The sequence below is a fragment of the Hyperoodon ampullatus genome, assembly GCF_949752795.1.
Source record: "Hyperoodon ampullatus genome assembly, chromosome: 13".
NCBI lineage: Eukaryota > Metazoa > Chordata > Mammalia > Artiodactyla > Ziphiidae > Hyperoodon > Hyperoodon ampullatus.
In genome coordinates, this window is record NC_136926.1 from 43,636,161 (window position 1) to 43,658,466 (window position 22,306).

The window sequence follows — 22,306 nt, forward strand, 5'->3', positions numbered from 1 at the left end:
TAAGATCCTATATCAATGGTGCTGCTCACGAGGGAAGACTCTTTTTGTTCCTTTGAGGATCCTTGATTTTGACAAGACTGTCTCATGCATAGACAACAGTTAATTAAGCATTTTGTATAATTGCTTGTATAGGAAACGGGACTCAGCTAGAATTCTGCCATGAAGCTCTTTCTTCATAATTATTTGCTTCTTGCATTTCAGGAATTACAGAATCAGTACAAGCAAGTGCTTTATAAACAAAATTAAAAAAAAAAGTACAGTTTGGAAAATCAGAAGAGGTAAACTTCAGGGCTAATTCACATCTTTAAGAAATGGTCCAATCAGTCAATCACATCGTGTTACCCAATTTTCTACATTCTCTAGTTTATGTATATTCTTCTTTCCCAAGCTGTAGACCATATCATTTTCAGACTGTTCCATAGTCTATCCATTTTAAAGCTATGCAATGGTTCATTTATTTATTATTATTATTATTTTTTTGCGGTACGTGGCCCTCTCACTGTTGTGGCCTCTCCCGCTGTGGAGCACAGGCTCCGGACACGCAGGCTCAGCGGCCATGGCTCACGGGCCCAGCCGCTCCGTGGCATGTGGGATCTTCCCAGACCGGGGCACGAACCCATGTCCCCTGCATTGGCAGGCGGACTCTCAACCACTGCACCACCAGGGAAGCCCTAGGCAATGGTTCTTTTAAGGAAACATTTTTGCGAAATAAACATTTCATTAGATATTTTGTTCCATGTCATATTTCAGCGCCTCATAGTAAACTAGCTGGAATTGACATTTTCCTCTATTTGCAGTGTGATACGTCTCATGCACAGCCCATCCCATACAGAACCACTTAGCTTTGCTTCACTGTTCTTCTGTCTGAACCAAGACTGTTCATGAGAAACCCCATAATACAACTGAGGCCCCTCGGGGGCACCGTATACATTTATGTAAAGTTATCTTTTTGTGCATTCTTTGGGTGTCAGAACATCTCAACTTTGCTAACCATAAAAAATCTGCCTTAAGCACATTACTAACTTTAAAACTCTAATGATATGGATGTCGTATTTCAATTTTTAAGAAACCTTTCCCTGCTCCACCCCTGAAAATGACCCTATAAAACTTATCCAATGGAATCATCCTATGATTAAAAATAACATTTATTTAAAAGAAAAAGAATCGTGAATATGCTTTAGTTGAAAACAAGCAAACCCAAGAACAACAACAAAAAGTATCTGGTCAAAAAATAATAATTAAACAAGAAACAAACATTACTCTTCAAGATGTGGCAAGAGCCACTATAAATAAATTGCTATGGGAAGCAAGAATTTGTGTACTTTCTTTAAAGTTATCAAAAGAGAAGGCAGTTTCTAGAGTCCTTCTGAGCATAAGCCTGATCCATTAAAGTGGGCACTGGAGGTGGGGAGCAAAGCCACAGGACTAGTCAACGTGGGGGTTTAAATGATTTCAACATTATTCTTTTTTTTTTTTTTTTTTTTGTCGTACGCGGGCCTCGCACTGTTGTGGCCTCTCCCGTTGCGGAGCACAGGCTCCGGACACGCAGGCTCAGCGGCCATGGCTTACGGGCCCAGACGCTCCGCGGCATGTGGGATCTTCCCCGGACCAGGGCACGAACCCGTATCCCCTGCATCGGCAGGTGGACTCTCAACCACTGCGCCACCAGGGAAGCCCAACATTATTCTTAATAATAACATTAATGATAGTAGTGATAAGAAGCAATTATGAATGATGGGAGGGAACTTCAATTGTGTAAAGACCATCTGGCTATGAGAGACATGAAATTCTAAAATCCTCAATCTGTCCCTCTAAGGTTGCTTTGTAGATAATGGATATCTTAATTTTTTAAAAAGGAAAAAAAAACCCAACCCATATCCATTGTACCAAATGTACAGCAGCTCCTGCTGAGAAAACAAAGCCTGTGTGTCTCTTTTTTTCCCAATTGTTGCCCCTAACAAAACAAAGGCTCTGTGAAAGGGCTTAGAAGATAATGATAGTAACTCATCAGTCTTTTCTGTTATTTGCTTGTTTCTGAAGATTTTTGATCAGTAAAGCATTCTGATGATCTTGTAACTCCTCATTTCCTAAAGTCTGGGGAGGGGGGCAAGAATTTCCCCAGGTGTTCCTCCTACAGTAAAAATCCTACTGAGAGAAATTTTGGGGGTGGAGTGGGAGGGGCGAAATCTTTGGTCGCAACAAATACCTGATTTAAAACTTATCTTTATGTGAGAATGAGAAATAACAAGAAAGAAGAGGCATCTAACTCAGAACCTGGAACATGGTTGATATTAGTAGACCTGTCATTTTCTTTTTATTTCTTACACCTAGGGTTTACTATTTTTAATTTTTTTTTTTTGCGGTACACGGGCCTCTCACTGTTGTGTCCTCTCCCGTTGCGGAGCACAGGCTCCGGACCTGCAGGCTCAGCAGCCATGGCTCACGGGCCCAGCTGCTCCGCGGCATGTGGGATCTTCCCGGACTGGGGCACGAACCCGTGTCCCCTGCATCGGCAGGCGGACTCTCAACCACTGCGCCACCAGGGAAGCCCCCATAAATATTTTTAATTGTTATATCTTCTTCTTGGATTGATCCCTTGATCATTATGTAGTGTCCTTCTTTGTCTCTTCTAATAGTCTTTATTTTAAAGTCCATTTTGTCTGATATGAGAATTGCTACTCCAGCTTTCTTTTGATTTCCATTTGCATGGAATATCTTTTTCCATCCCCTCACCTTCAGTCTATATGTGTCCCTAGGTCTGAAGTGGGTCTCTTGTAGACAGCATATATACGGGTCTTGTTTTTGTATCCATTCAGCCAGTCTATGTCTTTTGGTTGGAGCATTTAATCCATTTACTTTTAAGGTAATTATTAATATGTATGTTCCTATTACCATTTTCTTAATTGTTATGGGTTTGGTTTTGTAGGTCTTTTCCTTCTCTTGTGTTTCCCTCCTAGAGAAGTTCCTTTAGCATTTGTTGTAAAGCTGGTTTTTTGGTGCTGAATTCTCTTAGCTCTTGCTTGTCTGTAAAGTTTTTAATTTCTCTGTTGAATCTGAATGAGATCCTTGCTGGGTAGAGTAATCTTGGTTGTAAGTTTTTTCCCTTTCATCACTTTAAATATGTCCTGCCACTCCTTTCTGGCTTTCAGAGTTTCTGCTGAAAGATCAGCTCTTAACCTTTTGGGGATTCCCTTGAATTTTATTTGTTGCTTTTCCCTTGCTGCTTTTAATATATTTTTTTTGTATTTAATTTTTGATCATTTGATTAATATGTGTCTTGGTGTATTTCTCCTTGGATTTATCCTGTATGGGACTCTCTGTGCTTCCTGTACTTGATTGACTATTTCCTTTCGCCTATTAGGGAAGTTTTAAACTATAATCTCTTCAAATATTTTCTCAGTCCCTTTTTTTTTCTCTTCTTCTTCTGGGACCCCTATAATTCGAATGTTGGTGCGTTTAATGTTGTCCCAGAGCTCTCTGAGATGGTCCTCAATTCTTTTCATTCTTTTTTCTTTATCCTGGTCTGTGGTAGTTATTTCCACTATTTTATCTTCCAGGTCACTTATCCGTTCTTATGCCTCAGTTATTCTGGTATTGATTCCTTCTAGAGAGTTTTTAATTTCATTTACTGTGTTTTTCATTATTGTTTGTTTGCTCTTTAGTTCTTCTAGGTCCATGTTAAACGTTTCTTTTATTCTCTTCATTCTCTTTCCAAGATTCTGGATCATCTTTACTATCATTACTCTGAATTCTTCTTCAGGTAGTCTGCCTATTTCCTCTTCATTTGTTTGGTCTGGTGGGGTTTTGCCTTGCTCCTTCATCTGCTGTGTGTTTCTCTGTCTTCTCATCTTGCTTAACTTCCTGTGTTGGGGTCTCCTCTTTACAGGCTGCAGGCTTGTAGTTCCTATTGTTTTTGGTGTCTGCCCGCAGTTTATGTTGGTTTAGTGGGTTGTGTAGGCTTTCTGGTGGAGGGGACTGGTGCCTATGTTCTGGTGGATGAGGCCAGATCTTATCTTTCTGGTGGGCAGGACCTCATCTTGTGGTGTGTTTTGGGGTGTTTGTGAACTTAGTATGATTTTAGGCAGCCTCTCTGCTAATGGGTGGGGTTGTGTTACTGTTTTACTAGTTGTTTGGCATAGGGTGTCCAGCACTGGAGCTTGCTGGTCGTTGATTGGAGGTCTTAGCGTTGAAACGGAGATCTCAGGGAGAGCTCTCGCCAATTGATATTACATGGGACCAGGAGGTCTCTGGTGATCCAATGTCTGAACTCAGCTCTCCTACCTCAGAAGCTCTGGTCTGACACCTGGCCAGAGCACCAAGACCCTGTCAGCCACATCTCTGAAATAATAGAAAATGGATTTATTCTTCCTCATGTTATCACTTCCTTTTATTAGGATTTTCTTGTCAACAACTCCCTTGATGTTGTTGCTTCAGGCATTTGTTCGCTCTCACACACTGGCCCATTCCTGCATCCAGCCGCTGAAGTCAAGTGTCACTCCTACTCGATTCAGCGTTCCGTCTTCCGAATTTGTAAGTTTAATTGACTCTCAGATCCAATCTATTATTTATCTATAGAGATAAACTAAAATCCAAAAGACAGAGTTTAAAGCCAAATCTAGACTTTCCTTAGGATTATGCACGAAGGAGTATAGCTAGTATATGAATCTCTAACATTGTAACGAATGAAGAATGATCCTCTCCGACATGGATAAAAATCCCCTGTAGATTTCCAGGATCCCAGCCCTGAAAAGGCTCACCCAGCAAATTTGTCACATGATGGTGAAAATCTGCATTCAAAACTGTCATGTAAGGACATTAAAAAATTAGTTATAATTAACAGACAATATTGTATTTGTTTCAGGTGTACAACATAGTTATTCAATATTTTTATGCATTATGAAATGATCACGGCAATAAGACTGATCACCATACAAAGTTGTTCCAATATTATTGACTATATTTCCTAATTAGACCCCATGACTTTTTTTTTATTTTTAAGATTTTTTTTTGATGTGGACTATTTTTTAAAGTCTTTATTGACTTTGTTACAAAATTGCTTTTGTTTTATGTTTTGCTTTTCTGGCCGTGAGGCATGTGGGATCTTGGCTCCCCGACCAGAGATCAAACCTACAACCCCTGCATTGGAAGGTGAAGTCTTAACCACAGGACCACCAGGGAAGTCCCTACCCTGTGACTTATGTACTCTTCATCACACACAAGCATTGCTGGTCTAACTCATCGCCTTAGAGGAGGAACATTTAGAGAGCTCAGCTAAGTCCGTGTTCTTTGACTTGCGGGATCTTAGTTCCCCAACTAGGGATTGAACCTAGGCTACAGCAGTGAAAGCACCGAGTCCTAACCACTGGACCGCCAGGGAATTGTCTAAATATTTTGTCTTGAACTATGTATTTGTAAGCGGTTAAGGAGAGTACTTTGAAGTTGCCCTCCACATGAATTCAGTCCTCTGGGGGAAAGAGTTTTCCACAACCACTTCTGAGTCCCAGTCTGCAGCCAGTAGTTGGCAGATTTGCCAGGTTACTGAGTCTATTGAGAATCCAAGGAAACCAGGAATCCTCTCTCTTCCAATAAAAACTCACAAAATTTTCTGCATTTCCTCTGCAGGGGTTCTTGTCCCCTTGAAGCACATCTGTAGACTCCAGGTAAATTATATTGTTCTTGATCCTCTTCCCCCCAGAGAGGCCCTTGCTCATTATTAAAGAATCATATAATTTCATATTTAAAGGGGACTTCTGGGATCATGTAATTCAATCAAACTTTTTTTTTAAATAGTAGAAGAAACAGAAGCCCAGGGAAATTAGTGACTAATGTTACACTGGATTAAAACCAAGCTATCTAGATTTAGTTGAAGGTTCTTTCGATGGTCCTCATTCCCATTTGTCTAGGAGATGTAACTAATGAGAACATGGTCAAGCTGACCCCATTTTAGCTTGTGGAATTTATTATTTTTCCTTCCCACAGTGTTTATTGGGTAACACTTTGGAATCCATTGAGGCTGCGCATGTTTTTAAGAGTTTACTTGGAGAATTCCCAGGTGGTCCGGTGGTTAGGACTCAGTGCTCTCACTTCCAGGGCCCCAGGTTCAATCCCTGGTCGGGGAACTAAGATCCCGCAAGCCACCCGGCATGGCAAAATAAACAAACAAACAAACAAACAAATAAATAGAGTTTACTTGAACAACGTCTAGTCCTAGTGCATCATTTCAAAACCAGAAGCCCCAGGCCCATAAATCCAAACTGCACTTGCTCTTTTTCCCAAAATGTTTTTATGTAAATCTCCAGGGTTTGATCAGGATGTTTGGTTGTGGAGGGTGCAGTGATGGGAACGCAGAACTAGATTACACCGAGCTGGACTTTGCGGGGTGGGTTGTGGCGGCCATGGGGTAAGCGCTGAAAGAAGATAAGGAGACGAATTAGTGAAGTTCCAAGACCAAGCTACATGCTCCTTCTTGGACATCTGAGAGAGGCATATGTTGCAGTGAAAAGAACATCAGCTTAGTGGCCAAAGTCGGTTCTGTCATTGACTAGCTGTGTAGCCTTGGTCAAATGAACTTGTGTACAGCAGTTTGCTTACGTATAAAATGGGAATCATTAATACCTACCTTGCAGTTGTGTTAGATGGATAAGAGATAACATGTATAAAGTCCCTGGTAAGTAATACATGTGCAAAAAATGCTCATGTGTATGTACATATATATACATGTGTATGCCTGGAGTGTGTGTGTATATATGGGGTGGTGTGTTTGTGTGTGTGTGTGTGTGTGTGTGTGTGTGTTGGGTTCCAAAGGGAAAAAGCCAAGGCTTTCTATTATAAAGTCCTGGGGTTTTTTTGTTTTTTTTTTTTTAAAAAAAAACAGGTGACACTCTCTGAAACACAAATTTCCACAGTTTCTAGGGGTATGTGAGTTTGAGTATGAGCATCGTCATGGTCTATTCCTTCTTGCTTCACTCAAACATCATGGAAACAAGCTGAAAGGGATATCGTATGTCTTCAACGTGTCCCTCACCTTTCAGAATAAAGAAAGCAAACAAAAAATTCTTGAAAGTTTTTGTCAACTCATTAAGTGTTAATTAAACATTTTATTTCCCCAGTACAAAATGGAGGGAAAGAAGTTCCAGCCAACAGTGTTTACTGTCTAGTTGGGAAAATAATGTTTTATACAGTAAACAGCCAGAGAACAATACAAGGTGGTATGCAAACCGTTACCAACTAGCTCTCGTTTCAGAAGAAATGATCCTAGGGGCTGGGTTTGGCCTGGAAAGGCATCTTGGGGGGCTCCCTAGGGTAGTATTTGAAAGTGGGCTTTGGAGGCAGCAGATAGGAATGAGTCCTGAAACCACTACCAGTAGTTTTTGTCTGGTCACTAAATTCTAATCCTTGATCACCTCATTTGTGAAAAGAAGAAAATATTTGTTTCTCAGAGTGTTTTAAAGATTAAACAAGATAACATATATAGATCACTAAGCACAGACTCTGGCACATAGTGATATCAACAAATTGGCTATATAAGTGTGTTTCTTGTTCAAGGTGAATCTTAAAAAATCACAAGAGTTGTCAAGGATGTGGAGAAATTGGAGCCCTCGTGCATTGCTTGTGGGAATGTAAAATAGTGCAGCCACTCTGGAAAACAGTCTGGCAGGTTTTCAAAATATTAAACATGGAGTTACCATATGACCTAGCTATTCCACTCCAAGAGAAGTGAAAACATATATACACACAAACTTGTACACAAACATTCAGAGTATCATTATTCTTAATAGCCCCAAATTGGAGACAACCCAAATGTCCATCAGCTGATGAATGGATGAACATAATGTCGTGTAGCCACACAGTGAAATATTATTCAGTAACAAAAAAGAATGAAATACTGATACACGCTAAAACATGGGTGAACCTTGAAATCTAAGTGAAAGAAGCCAGGCACAAAAGTCACATATCATATGATTCCATTTATGTGAAACGTCCAGAATAGGTGAATCATCCATAGAGATCAAAGCAGATTTATGGCTGCCAGGGGATGGTGTGTGGATGGTCCTGAGAAGAGAATAACTATGAATGGATTTGAGTTTCCTTTTGGGGGTGATAATAATATTCTGGAATTAGATATTGGTGGTGGTTGCCCAACATTGCGAATGTACTAAATGCCTGTACACTTTAAACTAGTGAACTATATGGTATGTGAACTATATCTCAATAAAGTTGTGGGGGAAAAAAAAAGAGGTGAATCTTAAAAGACATGAGGTATTTGGACAAGTAGAGAGAAGCAAGCTGGCAGAGCAGAGGAGACACAGACCATGTGATCGGAGCAGCTGAGCCGTGGGTTTGAGAGAATTTGGGCGGGGGGTGGGGCGCCAAGGTGGGTCGTTTAACATCACGTGTAATAGTTCAGAGTCAGCCTGCGTTGCAGTCTGAGGCCTTCTTGGGGTGATAGGAAAGGCAGAGAAGATTGAATTTTCCAGATTTATCAGAACGTAGCATGGACTGGAGTGAGCAGGGGGAAAAGAAGCAGAGAACTATATTAGCTGCTGATAAAAGCCTTCGTGGGTGTGTGTGTTGAAGCTGTGGTTGGGCCCCGGGTGAATGCTTTAGTCTGTGAAGGACCCACGGTGGTCAGAGCTGGGCCACTTCGTGGCTGCAGTGCGCGGTGCGGCCCCTGGTGGGCGCTGTGCACCGGAGCGGATCAGCCTGATGGGGGCTGCGGGGTGCACGCGGAAAGAGCCCCCGTCCTCCCTACAGTCCGTCGTGCTTTCTGTGAAAATTGTCCCTGAGGTAGGAAGATCCTCATGTGCAGCACAGAACAAACACAAATACGATGTTTCATATCTTCTCTGCCATTTTCACCCTTCCCTGTTATTGGGAACTCTCGCCCCCAGTCTTACCTGTAGGATTCTGTCTTCACATGTGGAATGCTGTTCCTCCCCTTACCAAACCCTCCCTTACTGTCTTTTTTTCTTTCTTTTCTTTTTTCCTCCTTCAGAATTTCACGATCTTTCATTTTATTCGTCAGTTCTTTTGATTAGCGATGGTAATACGGCAGAAGAGGGGGAGGATCCTTCTGTTTCATTAGTTTCCGATAAAGTGTGCGTTTTCTCAAGGCTGCTTTCATAAATCTACACACTTCTGTGTCTAGCAGTCTCCCATTTCCCTGTCTCTTGCAGACTCCGGTTTTGCGCTCAGAGGCACGGAGACCTTGAGCCCCTCTACACGGCGCCTTAACTCGCCCCCAGCTGATTCTGAACGTGGAGTTTCTCTTTGCCCTTCAGCTTGCTATTAACCATTTTCTTCTTATTCCTGGATTTTGCCCTTTTCCCTCAAGTTCACCATTACAGACTTTCTCTTGGGAGTCACCCTCAATTACCACATCAAACCTGGCTCTGGTGGGGATCCAGCTGCCCACTGTACCCGGCCTGTAAGACGATGAATCCTCTCCTCGCCAGCCCACCCCCAAGCAAGTCATACTGAGAAGGAGTCGTTCATAAGGCATCAGTATATCACCTTCCCGGTGGCACCTAGAATGCTTCCTAGGGAAAACTCCCAGAGAATCTTTGTTGTTATTATTATTATTTGTTTTAACAACTCAAGTTATTGTTCAGTGACTCGGTGTACGCCTATTTTGATAATATTTAAAGGAGTCTTCTGGATGATTGAGTTTTGAAACCTAATGGCTTTTTAATTTTTGTAGCATTTTCCCCTATGAGACATATGCAACTTGGGCTGTTGAGATTGGGGAAGGGGTGAAGGGGTGAAGGGTGCTTGTTCCTGGGTAGCAAAAGTCATAGTAAGTTGCTACCTTGGGCTTCTAGAACAATCTTCTTCATTCTGTGGGGAACTCTCCCCTCCCATCCCTCCTTCTCTCCCTCCCTCCATCCCTTCTTTTCTTCCTTCCTTCCTTCCTTTCTTCCATTTACCTTCTTAGAAGCATGACTGTTGCCCCTCATTTCCTTTTAACTGGAAATCAAAGTGTCTTTATCATTCTTAGGCTTTCTTCCCCCTTATCTTCCTCTCTGCCGGCCCCAACCACTGCATCAAGACTCTGCTCATTCTTCAAGTCATCCAAGTAAGCTGAAAAGTCAACATCTGCGTTTGACTCTGAGCTTTTACAAAGGGCGTTCTTTCCAGAAATGCCTGGCACTACTTCCCAGTCCCGCAGAACAGCTTAGCCCCAAACCAGCGAGAAGGTTTTTTTCCCCCCCATCTTTCAGTCTATTCCAAGTGTATACAAAATATTCGGGGCTTTCCTGGAGTTTTTAGGGCCTGAGAACATTCTGGAGATCTTGAACTTACCACTTGGGTCCAGTATATAATCTGTTGCAGTTGTGAACATGACCCTGCTCCTAGACCCTCAGGTCAACCAGATGTCCCTGCTCCTGGGACCAGCAATGATCTCAGAACACCTGACTTTGAACAGTCTCCTCTAAACCATCTCCCATCTTGGATTTCTGAGAATATTGCTGTTCATCTCATTTCATTGATTTGTTCTTCCACTGATTCATTCTTACAGTCAGTCCACAAATACCTGGAGAAAAGTCTGTGAGAGGCTGTGAGGTTTATGAATATTAGACTTGAATTATAGTCTTAGACTGTTGCCTGTTCTAAACTTTACTCTCAGTCTTCAGGACTCCTAGAAAAGGAAAGATCATGAATTTAGGCTGCATATAATTTCCTTATCATCAAATAACAACAGTTCTGCTTATACATCTCTTACTAAATGTAACCATCTACTAGCTTAAGTGCAAGCTTGATTAGAGACATTAGTATTGTTATAAGGAAGTCTTGATAAGCCCTGGTCCTTTTTCCAGGAGATGGTCTCTAATTAAGGAGAGCTTTCATCTGAGGGATGTACCAGACTCTTAATTTGCTTCTGGGCTTTTGTTATTGTGAACTTTGGCCAGTCTTTCAACTTTATCGGTGAGAATGCATTCCAGGAAAGAAAGTGTTCAGGCCTTGCAAATTCCCATACTCTGGTCTCTATCATTGGTCTTACTCTTCTGGATCGTGAAGGGGCCTTTTGTTTGAGACTTTCAGTAGAAACCAGAGGTTCTCCACGTTGACTCTGTAATGAAGCAATACACTCTAGTTCATAGAATCCAAGAAGACATCAATTTTAAGACATATTTTATGTCCCTCACTCACAGAAAAGAATGTGGCCAGTTAAACTAGGACAATCACTGATTGTAAGACCATCCTGTGGAAAACAAAATGCACATCTTAGAATCAATAAATTATGTAGCACAGTGGTTTCATGTACAAGTCAGGCTGCTGGGGTTCGAATCTCAGCTCTGTTTTTTAATGTTTGTCCTTGGGCAAGCCACTTAACGTCTCTCTGCCTCAGTTGCCTCATCTGTAGGGATGATAATAATAGTATCCACTTGAGAGGATAGATGAGGATTAAATAAGTGACTATACACAAAGCACGAAACAGTACCTGGGGTGTATAAAGGTTCAATAAATGTCAGCAACTTTTAGCTGAATGCTAATAAAAAGAGTAGTTAATACTAATATTATTGAGCACTTATTAAGTTCGCGGTGTGGTGCCAACCACTTTATACGGATTATCTTGATTTGTAATTATCACAATAATCCAAGGAGGAAGATGCCATGATTATTCCCACTCGTCAGAGGAAAACTTACAGGGTATATGCATCTTAAATAAATTCCCCAGAGCTCCTCTTTTTTTGCTTAACATTTTGCTTTTAACATATTAAATACAATTTTTGTTTCCCTTTTCCTCTGAATCAGAAACAGATTTACTGTGGCTCTAATGAAGCTCAGACTCAAGACCCCTCAGTTACACAGGTTCCCTCTCAAGACCTATGAGCCATACTGGAGAATTAACAGAGTGCTGCGACAGGCAGAGAAAAGATGGTTAGACACACCCCTCTCCCCCACCCCCACCCTGCCACCCCGAGCCTGCAGAAAACTTCGCATTTGAGATGCACCTGGAGTGAGATCGGAGATTGGCAGAATGAAAAGGGGTAGTGAAAACCTGTCTAGGCAGAGGGAATGACACATGTTCAGGTCTTCAGAGGCAGAAGGTCTTGGACCAGAGGATAAGGCAGTGAGACTGGAAATGGGATTTATGGGAGACGTAAGTATGAGAGACTTAAAAAAGGGGATGACGTATTAGTTTCCTATTGCTGCTGTAACATATGGCCACAAACTTAGTAGTGGAAAGTAACACAAATTTATTATCTTATAGTTCTGAAGGTCAGAAATCTAAAATCAAGGTGTCAGTAGAATTGTGCTCCTTCAGGAGGCTCTGGGGCAGAAACCATTTCCTTGCTTTTTACGGCTTCTAGAGGTCGCCTGCATTGCTTGGCTTGTGGTCCCTTCCTCATATACCTCCAATCTCTTGCTTCCTTTGTTGCATCCCGCTACTACTCACTCTCGTACTCCTGCCTCCTTCTTATAACGACCCTTGTCATTATATTCGGCCATCCTGGATAACCTAGGATATTCTTCCCGTGTCAAGATTATTAATTTAATCACATCTGCAATATCCCTTTTTCCATGTAAGATAATATATTCATAGTTTTCAAAAGACGCAGACCTAGAGAATGCACTTGAGGACATGGGGAGGGGAAAGGGTAGGCTGGGATGAAGTGAGAGAGTAGCATTGACATATATACACTACCAAATGTAAAATAGAGAGCTAGTGGGAAGAAGCTGCATAGCACAGGGAGATCAGCTCAGTGCTTTGTGACCACCTAGAGGGGTGGGATAGGCAGGGTGGGAGGGAGACGCAAGAGGGAGGGGATATGGGGATATATGTATACATACAGCTGATTCACTTTGTTATACAGCAGAAACTAACACAACACTGTAAAGCAATTATACTCCAATAAAGACATTTAAAAAAAAAAGATAATATGTTCATAGTTTCCAGAGATAGAATGTAGACATCTTGGGGAGTGTGGCATTCTTCAGCCTACTCCACATATGATAAAATTTGCATTTAAACAATTGATGGAAGAGGAGAGAAGGGAGTTAGGGAGGCCAGCTAAAAGACTGATTAATATTTCTGATGAGAGATAATCAGGTCACGGACTAAGACAGTAGGGAGAGAGAGGTGGCATCCCACTGGAGATGTTGGAAGGTAGACTCACTCTCAAAGCTTCATTCTGAGCATTTGAATTTCTAACAGTGCCCATGGGACTGGCTCTTGAACCCACATTGAGTAGGATGCCCTGGGGAACATCAACATTCAAAGGGTGGTGTGAGAAGGAACCCCAAAGACAGAGCCCATGGATTCAGAGAAGTCAGAAGAGTCCCAAGTGAAGATGGTGTCCTGAAGCCCCCAGGTGAAGACGATTCTAAGGAGCATGTGGTCGAGAGAGGAAAAGAAAGATGCTGAAAACTGCCCATGGATTGGGCTCTCCATCATTGGTGTGCTTCATGAAGGCAGTTTTGGTGAGGTCGTGGGAGCATAGGGCCTCCACCATCTTTCTCCACGGCCTCTGCTTACACTCTGGGCAGCTACATTTGTCTAGAAGTGTGGAGCCAGGTGCCTGGAGATGGGCAGAAGCAGGGAACACTCCCTTTTAACTTCAGCAGCAGCCGTGCTGTGTGATTGGTGCTAAGCTGTGGGCTCGCAGTTTGTGGGCCTGGTCTTTGCTCTGAGTGTGCTGCCATCTCCAACATGAGAGCTTATTTTGGGACATGCAGAGTATTTATTTGTAACGATACAATACAGCAAACAGCCTGAAATAACGGGTCTCATGAATATTCTGCAATTGCACCAGCGGTTCCAAGAGGCCCAGCCTAGTTGACTGAAGGAAGGGGCTCCAGGGTAAAGACTGATGTCCACCCACTTCTTTATTCATTTCATTCTTCCATGGGTTTCTACCACGTATAATTATTTTCTCTTGGTGTTATATTTTATGTTATCTTTTCTCCCCCGAGTGTTAGAAACAGATAGCTTTCTTTGTTTGAAGTGTCCATGGACCTAAAATTATGGGATTATATAATTCAGTAGTAAATGCCATGCATCTTAGACTACATTAACTATTGCTGATTTATCCTGATATTCTCTATTTTGATGTCTTTCTATCTCCCCTCTCAATAGCCATCTACCCTTTTAATAGTGCAGTGTTGCACATTCGTTAAGGCTTAAATTGGCTAGCTTTTTCACCGCTGTATTCTGACTCCACCAATGGAGACCTCAACCAAGCAGCAAGCAGATGTCCACAGAATCATGGTGAGGATTTGTGCAGGAAAATACTAATAAGGAAAGAAATAAAATAGCCCTGGAGGCCAGTAAGTTCTGTTTATTCACTGACAAAGAAGTGGCTATTTGAAAATGGATTTTCAGGAAGGAAAAAACATCAAGTAAAAATAAAAGTTAATTTTAGAAATTTTAGTTTAGATTGAAAATTGCTGATTTACTTATTACTTTTTTTCAAGAGAGACTTTTATTTACTTATTTATTTATTTATGTCACTAGACAATGAATTAAGCAAACCTTTATTGAAGCTTAAATTGTGGTACAGTAATACATTTCAACTGATTTAAGTCCAACACCATGAAGAGAGAAATTATGGCACCAAAATTTTCCCTCCTCTATCATACACACTAGGATTAATTTAGATTACTATACAATCTATAGCTTTCATTTTTATAGGCTTTGTTCCATACAAACTTGTGCAGTTTTTCAACATTAAATAGAAATCTTAAATCTATTGGGTGGGAGAAATCAGACCTCAAGCCAATAAATGTTCATCAAATCTACTGCGACACTGTTCAAGAACAAAATCCACTTTGAGCATTGGTCCTCATAATAGCCCCAAAACATTAGGTACTGTGCGCTAATTACACAATCGGACTGATCCATTGATTGAAAGCTTCTTCAATGAAGCTTTGAATCAACAACATGTTTAAAAGTCAAAAGTGTTCCAACCACTTGATTTCAAACCAAGTAGAATTTATGTTTAGAAACACTAAAAAAAAGTGTTTCATTTATAAATGTGGAAGGAACAAAAACATCACTGCATCAATCCAGAAAGAATCAAAAATTGTATGAGGACAAGAAGAAATACAAAATTGAGTCAGCTTTGCTCTTTTCTCAGCTGCTTAAATGTCCATATTAGTAAATACAGCTAAAATGCCAACTCTTTTAAGCCTGTATTTCTAGTCATTTCCCATTGACCATTTTGGAATTTTGTACGTTATGTTTTATGGATAACATTCTGCTTCACTGTGTAGTATGTCTGAATGACCTGAACAGTCCTCATTCATCACTTGATGCTACTCCATGGTGAAAGAAATACCAGTAAGAGGAACCGTCAGAACACTATTACATGCATCACAAAAAGTCACAGAACTTTTTTTTTTTTTTTTTTTTTTGCGGTACGAGGGCCTCTCACTGTTGTGGCCTCTCTCATTGCAGAGCACAGGCTCCGGACGTGCAGGCTCAGCGACCATGGCTCACGGGCCTAGCTGCTTCGTGGCATGTGGGATCTTCCTGGACCGGGGCACGAACCCGTGTACCCTGCATCAGCAGGAGGACTCTCAACCACTGTGCCACCAGAGAAGCCCATCACAGAACTTTTTTAAGTCACAAGATGGCAAAGACATCAATTCTGCCTTGAACCAAAGTTTATGGCATATCATTAATAGAAATTAGTGGAATGGCTACAAAAGTAAAAGTTAAGGTGAATCATCTGAGCTGACTTGACTTGTTGGATCCAATACAACCTTTATCTTAAATCTCCTTGCCAACAAATGTGGTGATAATTCTTTTATACTACTACTTAGCAAGTTAATAAAGGCATGGTACTCATGAGAAGCTAATCTCATTTAATGGGCAGCACAGAATAGCATACAGTTTCCATACAGTTCTGCCAATATTCCCTAGTATCATTCTATACCTTCTTTGCTAGTCAACACCAGCTTATTCCAAAAGAGCTCACGGTAATGAAAAATGCCAAACTCCCTTGACCTTAAAAGAAAATTAAGCCCAGGATCCATCTCCCCGTTCCCCCTCTGGGGTGTAAGGTTAGTGTTAACCCACAGTGTAACAGTGTATTGCTTTATGGAGGGGCTGTGGTTGGGAGGGAGACAACATGGTGAGGAATGAATCAATTAAAGTAACACAAGTATAGGAAGCAGTGAGATAGTAATACATGAAATGGATAACTGCAGTCATTTTCATGGAGGACTTGACTCGTGGAAGAAGAACTTTGATTGGTGCTGCAAAAACAACTGTATGAAGTAGAAATTGGTTTCAATAACATTAGTAGAGAATGTATCTAGAAAGTGGAGGTAACTGGATGCAAAATCCTGGTAGCAATTGAATAGAACAGTCCCAGAGGGCTAGGCTGAGGCCAACACCTAATGAGGACAAAAGCCTTGTCTGTGCGGAATTTTGGATGATACCTGGAGAAATATTACACTGTGCATAAAGCAAATTGAATTGTTTTCACAAGTGTTGTAAAGCTTCATATAGTAAGAGGTTTTTTCTACATGCACTTCAATTTCACAGCAAGAGTGGCACAGGATACCTAAACGCAGAAGACAGCATTCATGCAAGATATCTAACTCCTTGATATAATAATGCATACAAATCAAAATGATTACACTATCATTACATCTAGGGTTTTCTACAACTACAAGGTGGTGGTTATGGAAAGCATGGCCCTTGGTATCAATATCTAAAAAGCAGCCACCACCTTCTTCTGTGTATGTTCTCTTTTTGCGTTTTTTTCTTCATTTTTCTTAATCAACTCTGCTGTTGTTGCTGCTTCTTAGCAAAACTGGTAAAAACAAAATTGTAATCATTGAACATAGCGCTCTGGCAATCAAGACGTTTAAAGCCTTCAATCTTCTGGGGCGAAGAAAGCACTGTGCAACATTTAGAACTCTGATTTACAAAGAGGGTGGTCACAAATTTTCCCGGCTTGAAGACTTCCATAAGTTTCCTGATCAGGTCATCATAGGAGGTCTGACTTAAGTTTGTTTCAAAGCTAACATAAGAAAATTCTGGTTCTGGAGTGATGTGAATACTCCAATAAGTTCCATCCGATTCCATTCCATTCACTGAATATCCACAAGGACTGAACAGAGTGGCATCAATGACAGAACCTGGTATCAGGTCACGAATTCCACTCTCACGAGTGGCATCCTTTGCAGTAACACCATCTTTCATGTAGAACTGGTCCATAACGCTGGGTCAAGCTCACTCATCAGAATTTCCAGGGTTTGATCTGCCTGATTGATTACCCGACTTCCTGGGAAATCCAAAGTATACAAGTACCAACAATCAGAATTCATGCGTCCCAAACAATATGCTGCTCCATTTGGGAAAACTGCATTAAGAAACTCTGTTTCCTCCTGGAAATTCTGGTGTGGGTACCCTTGGTGAGAAGGCTTCGTGAAATTCTTACCAGAATAAAAGAAGCTTTGAATTGAGTCAAACCCATTGTAATCCCTAGCAAGTTTCAACAGGGGAACCAGTGCCTTCAGCAAAAGGGTGGTACCACATGTCTTCAAAATGAAACGTTTCTTGGAGACAAACATGCTACTCTCACTGAGTACATAAACTTCCTGCTTGTCAGTTTTTGTCACACTTATGATTGAACATTGCACATCCTTCAGAAGTATTTCCCACTCGGATCTTGGGATGGTGCGAAGATCCCCAGATCCTTGGTTTGCGTCGGGTTGCTGCCTGGAGAACCAAACCTCCAGCAGCTTCTCGGTCCCTTCAAAAAAATGTGCATCTTCCATCACCGTGAGACTAGCGAACAACCAACAACTACAGAAAATCAACTAAATTAAATCTCTTCTCCCGCTGCTGCGGATTGTTCCAGCTATGTTACTAAAGTTCAGGTTCCTTTTTTGCTATAATTTTATATTAACTTTTTTTTTTAAAGGGTTAATAAAATTTTCCCGGCTTTTTTTCTTTTCTCTTTTTGGTGAGCGAAAGTTGAACGTGAGTCTGTTGGAAATAGGGGCAGATACAGCTCAGTCTCTTGTAGTCTGCTGTTTCCCCGTAAGAGAGAGTAGAGTGAGCGCTAGCTAATGTCGCCAGCCATACTGTGGGAGCTAAAGAAAGACTTTTAGAATCAGAAAAATAACTATTGCTCAGCCATTCAACTTAAAGATATTTAAGTGTTTTAGTTGGCTTATAATCTGATTGTCAAAGTTTAAAACATTTTTTTTTAGTTAAAAGAATTTTAAAGCAATTTCCTCTACCCACCTTGAGATTGATATATTCTTTTCTATTCTCCTGGAGTGGTATGTAAAACAATTGGATTTGAGGTACATGGACCTGGAGTCTGTCATACAGAGTGAAGTAAGTCAGAAAGAGAAAAACAAATACTGTATGCTAACACATATATATGGAATCAAAAAAAAGGTTCTGATGAACCTAGGGGCAGGACAGGAATAAAGATGCAGATGCAGAGAGTGGACTTGAGGACACGGGGAGGGGGAAGTGTAAGCTGGGACGAAGGGACAAAGAGAGAGAGTGGCATGGTCATATGTACACTACCAAATATAAAATAGCTAGTGGGAAGCAGCCGCATAGCACAGGGAGATCAGCTCGGTGCTTTGTGACCACCTAGAAGGGTGGGATAGGGAGGGTGGGAGGGAGACGCAAGAGGGAGGGGATATGGGGATATATGTATACATATAGCTGGTTCACTTTGTTATACAGCAGAAACTAACACAACATTGTAAAGCAATTATACTCCAATAAAGATGTTAAAAAAAAAAAGGGCTTCCCTGGTTGCACAGTGGTTAAGAATCCGCCTGCCAATGCAGGGCAAACAGGTTGGAACCCTGGTCCGGGAAGATCCCACACGCCGCAGAGCAACTAAGCCTGTGTGCCACAACTATAGAGCCTGCACTCTAGAGCCCACATGCCACAACTGCTGAAGCCCACATGCCTAGAGCCCATGCTCTGCAACAAGAGAAGCCACTGCAGTGAGAAGCCCGCTCACTGCAACGAAGAGTAGCCCTTGCTCGCCCCAACTAGAGAAAGCCCGTGTGCAGCAACAAAGACCCACTGGAGCCCAAAATAAATAAATAAATTTATTAAAAACAAAAAACAATTGGATTTGATGTTACAATCATTCTATCATTAGAACACTGGATCAAATAGTCCTTTCATTTCATTTGCTTCACAGATAATCACCAAAAAATACTCTTGTCATCAAGCCTTATAGGTATCTGTGGGGTTTTGTCCACCTGGTACAGAGTTGGCAAGTTAAACAAACAAAGGAAACCACACAGTGGTGAGTAAATGAGTTTGTTTATGGTATTTGTATTGTGGTTGAAGCAGATAAATGGCTAGAGAATAATATTTACTTCCATTGACTGGGAATAGACACTGTGGCACATAGACTTCTGTGAATTCTGCTGCGGCTAGCTACTGGGTCAGCCCCCATCTCTCTAAGGAGGTAGAGGTTATGATCTTTTTCAGAAGAGAGATCTGAAGTTCAGGCCTGTTAAGTAAACTATTCTGGGTGACACAAATCTTGTATTTCATTGAATTTCAGATGTCATCGGTTGTAAGACCCACTATGATTTTATGTACCACTAAGAAAACAAAAAGTACTCCTACAGCCGTAGCACAGTGATTATTTTATGCCTTAGAATTTTTATTGGAAAGGTTCTTATACTTATTTTGGCACTGATTTTGCTCCTATGTATCTCTTGTGCATATGTAGAAAGAAAACTGAAAATGAAGTAAATTGGCTAAGGAATTTATAAAACTTCATTTTCAGAGTGTGACTCTTATGAATTATTTTCCAACTTGAAGTCTGCAATATTCATGTTTTCTGTGCAGGCTCGTCCTCTGTGCCATCCAGAGCATGGATGATGTAGCATTTCCTAAAAGGTTCCTCCACGACTATCTCTGGAATTCCCTTCTGGGCCGTTCCACAAGTTTTATACCTGTCTACAGGCAATGACAACTATGGCCAACGACTGCTGGCCGGCAGTGATTCTAAGATATATTTTGATTTCAGAAATATTAAAATGTGGGTAAAGATGAGTCTTTAGGTTCAAACTGAGGTCTGTCTCTCTCTTATCCTGGACACGAAGGAGGCTTCTGTCTTCTGGTTCCAGAAGTTGATGCTTTACTCCAAAGGGCAGGAGCAGGTGCTGGGTTGGATGTGTACTTCAACTTCTTCAGCTCCTTGCCTGTCTCTCACTAGATCGCTCAGATCTCCTATGTTCCCTTTCAAACCTCTGATGAAGGCATCTGGGTGAACCTTTGGGGGAAAAGGAAAATCCAAACCCAGTAAAGAACTTGTTCTGGACTTGTTCCCTTTCAACCCTCCCTGGTGATTTCAGGGGAAGTTCTCTGGAGCACACAATTCCATAAACATCGGCATTTCCAGGGTATGAAGATTCTGCTGCTCCATTCTGAGCAAAGAGGTTGGTTAAGAAAATTATTATGTTTTCCAGGTGCAGAGGACAGTCGCTCTGAGGACTGGACTGTCCTGAATCTTCTTGGGATGCTTTAACTGGTGTTCATAACCTACTGCTTGTAGCTAAGTTGGGCTGAAAATACCATAATCTGTTGGGGGAGAAAAAACCTCATGTCTGTAGGTTTTAGGGGATAATCTACATCATCATAACTCAATCCTAGCACATAATTCAATCTGCCTGGAGAGATGATCTCTTTGCCTAACACCCAGAAGGATAGATCACACTAAGGAAGGTCACCCAAGATGCTCATGTTTTGTTCATGAAAATGCATCTGTATATATTTTCCATTTTGCCATTTCCAGTTTTCTTTGACTGCCAGAGTTTGTTTGATTGTTTTATGTTTGGGCAGCTAGGGACTGAGATATTTCTCTTCTGTTTGTTTCTCCAACTCTTTTTACAGTTTAACAAGTCAAATACAAAACTCAGGGGACTTCATAAGCCTCGTGATGGTGCTGTGAGTAGCATCCCATTATTGATTGCAAATACTGCACTGGAATGCCTCGGAAGAGCCCCAAACCAAAACTTTCAGACGCCTGAAGCTCTGAGCTTTCCAATTAGGCTGAAAGTTTCCCTTGATAACCAGTAGTGCTGAAGCTTTTAATATTGTTTTGGTCTATCCGTTCTCAGAAACGTTCTCTAGTTATGAAGGCCAGCGGATCACTTGATGTCAGCGAGGTAGCTCATCTGACCCACTTGCATGCTTTCTGATCAAATATGCTACCTGAAAAAAAAAATCTTCAGCGTCATGTAAACTGATCATAATTGGGAACAATTCTTCTTTCCCTTCTTCAATGCTATATCCTCCTGTGCAGCCTATTTTGCATCCAGAGATACATTTGAAAGTCGAAATCCCTTAGAGCTAAATATTCTAAACTGACAGAAGAATTTCTAGTGGCACACCAGCCTGGAGCCATGTTTTTATGAGGACATCACTTTCTATTTCTAAGCTTCAGTGTGCACTCTTGCTTCCTTATTGCCGGGAGCCATGCCACATCAACTTGCCTCCCTCTCAGCTTTTAATGTTTTTTTAATGGAGTCCAGTTTTCCACCTAAGTTATGGCTAGCCTTCTGACAAACCGTCAGACACCTAAGTAACCAGAATGGAGGTGTCCAGATGTGACATGGGGGGAAAAGGCAATGGTAAACTTTCATGCCTTTGAACAAAACCATCTTCTAAGAATTCATTTTTACCTGGCCTCTGGGTCTGCCATAAGGCTAAAAGGGGCTTAAGAACAACATTTAAACAATTAATATGTGATCTGAAGTCTTTTCTTGTAAGCCACAAGCTAACGTAATCATTTCTCAATCTGGCTGCTGTGGTGAGTGTGTTGCCTGAACAGTGAAAGAGCAGCACTGCTGCATTTTTTTCTCAAGCACAAAATTGCTTGTGGAGCACTGAAGTTAGTTAGCTAATGGAATAAAAGCAAGCATGCTTTGCAGGTAGCTGGTCATTTAGAAGAACTTAAGAAAATAATTGTAAATTACAATGAATGATGAATCATTGCAGTTGCAAATTCGTCAAGGAAGGTGGCATTTCTGTGATAAAGGAAGAAGTGTATGTTCTTGAAAAGTCAGCAATTTGGATGGCTTTATCTCTACAACTTGGAAGACATTTGCAGAACATTTGGTAATTAACTATGCCCTCAGCTGAGAAATAATGCTCCGGGTTGTCCTTGCAGGTAAGTAGAAGGTAAGTGTTCTCTCTTACCTGGGTTTTAAGAGTTCTGCTTGGAATCACGTGGGTGTTCCAGGTGTATACAATCTATACAATAATATGAGTAAATGTCCTGGCTAAGAAACAGACAGAATTCATCTTCCTAGATTCACAAGGGCTGAGTCTTTCTTGGGATTCAGA

General features: G+C 41.2%; 1 pseudogene across 1 annotated transcript; it reads right to left on the reverse strand.

Annotated features, from left to right (window-relative positions):
* Window positions 1–16,735: 16,735 nt before the first annotated feature.
* Window positions 16,736–17,739, reverse strand: LOC307061872 (S-adenosylmethionine decarboxylase proenzyme-like; annotated as a pseudogene). Its single transcript has 2 exons — window positions 17,624–17,739; window positions 16,736–17,263 (listed from the first exon to the last, which is right to left on the reverse strand). The product of its transcript is annotated as an S-adenosylmethionine decarboxylase proenzyme-like (transcript).
* Window positions 17,740–22,306: the final 4,567 nt, after the last annotated feature.